This window comes from Ciona intestinalis, chromosome 7, assembly GCF_000224145.3.
Source record: "Ciona intestinalis chromosome 7, KH, whole genome shotgun sequence".
NCBI lineage: Eukaryota > Metazoa > Chordata > Ascidiacea > Phlebobranchia > Cionidae > Ciona > Ciona intestinalis.
Window position 1 is genome coordinate 985,050 of NC_020172.2, and position 4,814 is coordinate 989,863.

Here is a 4,814-nt window from a genome sequence, read left to right on the forward strand (position 1 = left end):
GCACAGGTGTTCATTATCAGGTTACTGAGTTCAGTTTTGCAGTCAGGTTACGGCTTGTTGAGGATAAATAGCCGCAGTAGCAATGCATCATTCTATGTTTGACTGAAGTATTTAAAACGCATTCGGCAGTGGCGAGTTCGGGTTGCAGTAAATATAAAGGTTAAACTATATAATGGGCCCTTGCCACAGAGGTCTTATTTCGGGATCGTTGTTATTTTAACCTGTTAAGGTGTAGTTAAACTTATTGATATTTCGTTACGCTGTTGAAACATTTTTTATGTTCTCCACAAAAAAAGGAAAAAATACCATTAGCACATAATGTCCAAATATCCTGGTCGTGTTTTAAACATTTAACAGCGGTGTGTGGAATCAGGAGGATACGGTTTTATAATTCGTTGGATGTCTTTTGTTTTTTACCACCAAACTGGTCGAAAAATAGAATAAAAAGGTTTTCTCATCTCCCCCACCCTACTATATAACTTAGATTCAATTATATTCAACAATATATAGTAGGGTGGGGAAAGATGGACATATTTTCATTCTACTTTCTCGTCCTAGTTAGTAGTAAACAAAAAACATTCAAAGAATTACAAAACCATATCCTCGTGACTTTAATAGACCGTTGTTGATCGTTTAATACACGTTCAAGGTATTTAGATAGTAAATGCTAAAGGTGTCCCATCTTCCCCCATCCCACTATGTGACTATATGTATGCAAAAAATATTAAAAAGTCAATTTCTTTGATTTATTAATCCCTACCTGTTGTTCCACTGGTACATCTTCATACATCCCATCTTCCGGGTCCTCCAGTACGGGAGGACTTCTCTCAAGTCGATATTCGATCTCATTCATCAGTCGCTGCTCGAAACTAGAAACCTTGTATTCCTGCAAGATGAGAACCAAAAATAAACACACGAGTATAACGTTCAGGCAATAATTAAACAAAACCGGAGAAGTGGATTGCTATTGTAGTCATGTCAAATTATACAGTAGTTAAACTTGTGTGATTATGACAATGCGCTAGGTTATTTTACATTGTAGGGTATAGGCCAATATAGTTATAAATGCATACAGACATTCGTGGATAGTTCTCATACTATAAATATATATTAGGGTGGAAGAAGAGGGAACACCTTTCCATTCTATTTTATCGTTGAATTAGGTAGTAAACATAGAACATTCAAAGAATTATAAAACCGTATTCTCATGACCCCTGTAGATCGTTGTTAATTGTTTAAAACACGATCAGGATATTTGGATGTTATGTGCTAAAGGTGTTCCGTCTTACCCCGCAGTACTATATATCTACAAAGTTTAAATAAGAAGCAGGTAGTTTTTTACGTGTTAGCAAAATACATAAACGTACAAATAACATATACAATTAAAATAAGGGTTAGTAGAGAGAAGCAAAATTGTTGAGTAAAGCAAGCAAGCAGATCTGCTCGAAGCAAATGAATTAAAGCAAGAAATAAATGAAGTGAATGTTGTTGTAAAAGTCACCATGTATATGGTCCATGGAGCACTAGGTATACGTAGAGGACAGCTATCAATATCTTATTTCGTATGGGGTTTTAAGGAAATATTTGCTATGTTTAAAATAAAAGGGTTTTTAGAGAAATTCGCCGTGTTTGAAATATTAGTGTTTTTAAAGATATATTTGCCGTGTTTGAAATAAAAGTTATTTTATGGTTTCTTGGGTAAATGCAAAAGCGTGTTATGAGGTAATCTGCCAAAGCAGTTTTCTGTCACACATGTAACACACGTCTGTTAATATACATCAGGATAGGAGGAGATAGGACACCCTTAGCACATAATCTCCCAATATCCTGATCGTGTTTTGAACAATTAACAATGGTCTATGGGAACCGTGAGAATACGGTTTTATAATTCTTTGAATGTTTTTGGTTTACTATCAAATGGGACGATAAAACAGAATGAAAAGGTGTCCCATCTTTCCCCACTCTACTGTATATAAATGTGTAACACAGTTTTATCTGCATGATATGCGCATTGACCAACAGCCATCCACAGTTAACTAGGTCTTGTTAAACCAGTTACCTTAATTTTGTTATAAAGGGTGAGATTAGGCTACTTGTGTTTTGCTGCCACTCAAGAATTTAATTCGCCATGCTGATATAAATCTAACAGCGATCGGTGCGTTTTATGGGAGCTGTGTAAAGGCGAAGCGTGAGCGGTTGTGAGAATACCTGGGGCTCGATTTCAAGAATCGCGGCCAAGGTTGGGGAATATAGTATGTAGTCGCCTTGTGTAGTTACTTCATGCTAGAGGAATGACAGAAAGGGAAAGAAGTGAGACACTGGTCTAAACTAACGGGCACCTGTAGTGACGTAATTGGTGACGCAGTCGATGACATCATTGCCTGCCTGTGCTCAATATCACGCTGAATAATTGCAAATTCTCTGCTCGAATGGTTTCTCTAAAAGTCCAATACCAGCTTGATAACAGAACATAGCAATACCATAATTGCGTATTTCCCATATATATGTTGGTATTACGTTTGTGATTATAAATCCTACACAGTACTTGTATATGTTCTGTTTGTAAAGAAAGGTGAAAGTACTTACTTGCTTAGTTTGCTTGGGTAGTGGGGCGGTAACAGTGTTACTGACTTGTTGGACCAACTGGTCTTTCTCCGCCTTGAAATTATGATTCTCGTCGGCATTGTTGCTATAATGTAATTCAAACGTTACTGACTTATGGGAAATGAATTTATAATTCAGTTACGGTCGTTAGTAGTGACTGGAGTTAGGAAATTAAAATTAGTGGTTAATTAAAAACTGTTTCAGAAACGAGAACTTACTCGTTGTTATATGACGACATGTCGATGGTTTCCAATGGAAACGGTGACGTGGTCCGTGACGGTGAAGGACTGAAAATGTAACAATATGCAAATGATTTGAAAATGCGAATGACATTGGTGGTTGGGCTGTGTCTTCATGCTTACCAAGGGGGTGACACTCCAGGAGATGGGGTTCGATTATACGGTTGCAACAATGACGTAACAATAGGCGTTGGTGACGTAGGAGTGACGTTGACGTTCAATGATGCAGTGGAGACTGGTGAGGGTGACCTGACAGGCGTGACGAGCCGCGTTTCTTGTGATGACGTCACGCGATCGTCACCGATGACGTAGATGCGCGGTTTCTGCTTCGGTACTATGCTTAACTTTGAGATTTGAGTCTGTGGTTTATGGGTTGCTTGTGGTGCGACGACTTTGGGTGGTGGGCAGTGAACTGGTGGTCTATTCAAGCAATGAATCGAATGTGAATTATCACACTGAGATGGAACGTAAAACATGCATGTGATGGGAACGGGGTTATGCGACACAGTAGGACAAAATGCAATGAAAAAGTCGATATCAATATGTTATAACAACAGAGGCAGTGACATAGACCTCTGCTTACACAAGCTAACCACATTGTATACTTGGTGTCGTTCGAACGACATTAGACGAAAACATCTTTTATATACAGTGCTGTGAGGTAAGATGGGATACCGTTATCACCTAATTCCTATTTATTCTAATTGTGTTTTTTTTTACAATAAATAAACCTTTATGGAGTGGTTAGAATGCAGTTATTTAATTCTCTATTTTTTGTTTTCCACAGAATGAGTCAATAAAACAGAATGAAAACATTTCCCAACTTACCTCACCCTACTATATAGTAGGGTGGGAAAAGATGGGACACCATTTCGTTTAGTTTTCTCTTTTCATTTGGTAGTAAACAAAGAACTTCCAATGAATTATAAAACCGTATTTTCACGACTCCCACATACCGTTGTTTATTGTTTAAAACACGATCAGGGTATTTGGATATTATGTGTTAAAAATGTCCCATCTTCCCCCACCCTACTATACTTATACAAATTGCGACTTATCCGCATAAAACTTACTGCGCTGGAAGAACCTGGGTCGGTCTTGGCTGCAGAAACGATTGCGGTGACGCTGGTGATTTGGTAGCAATCGAATGGTATGCACCACCTGAATATAATCAAATAGTTTGATTCACCATACAGTACAAAATAACACACACGACTTAGGAGCTGTCTGAAATATACTTTGTTTAGTTTTCATCGTTTAAATGTGTATGAAACTGGTATAAGTAACATATTTTGTCTAAGCTTAAACGCGCATTCTCTGTTCTGTTGCTACTGTTCTGTATTGTTCCATGCCACCCAGACTGAAATTTGCGGCTGTCTCGCTACCGGATTAAATATGCCGTAAGCAATATAAGCCCTGCCGAGTTTAGGTACAGTAGTGTTTATATGATTAAATGAACGCACAGATGACCGCCAATGCAAATGAATTTCGAATAGTCGGAAATGCGTACTCGTGGTATTAACACTTGTTCTACATTTATATATATACCAGGCACAAAACCCGATTCTGATCTATAAAAGTCACCTTACAGGTACTGTACTTAATTTTGCATAAACAAATTACCTCTCTTTTCTCTGCGCTCAACGAACCGAATTGTATTAGCTGCTTTTACTCGTAAGTACAACTCACAAGAGCTCTTCGCTTGCCTTTCTTCTAACTCGAGTATAATTGACTTTTTTATTTTTGTGATTTCGAGAGCATAGTTTATATGTCAACAGCCGTAAATGGTTCGACTTGAAGTTTGGCCGCTAAACTATGGAACAACAAAACAGTCGCAGACTCCGCTGGCCTTCGACGTTCGCCCATAAAAGGCGCGCGGAATGAGCGTCTGGTGACGTCACTAATTGTCGGAACGTCACGGGTCACGAGGTTGTTGCGCTTGAGTGCGCATTAGGATCGCAAGCAGCGACG

The 4,814-nt window shown here is 38.5% G+C and overlaps 1 long non-coding RNA gene across 1 annotated transcript; it reads right to left on the bottom strand.

Annotated features, from left to right (window-relative positions):
• Positions 1 to 2,585: 2,585 nt before the first annotated feature.
• On the bottom strand, positions 2,586 to 4,804 carry LOC108949631. The gene is made up of 3 exons (XR_003396017.1): positions 4,467 to 4,804; positions 3,917 to 4,004; positions 2,586 to 2,689 (listed from the first exon to the last, which is right to left on the bottom strand). It is a non-coding gene; the product is annotated as an uncharacterized LOC108949631 (long non-coding RNA).
• Positions 4,805 to 4,814: the final 10 nt, after the last annotated feature.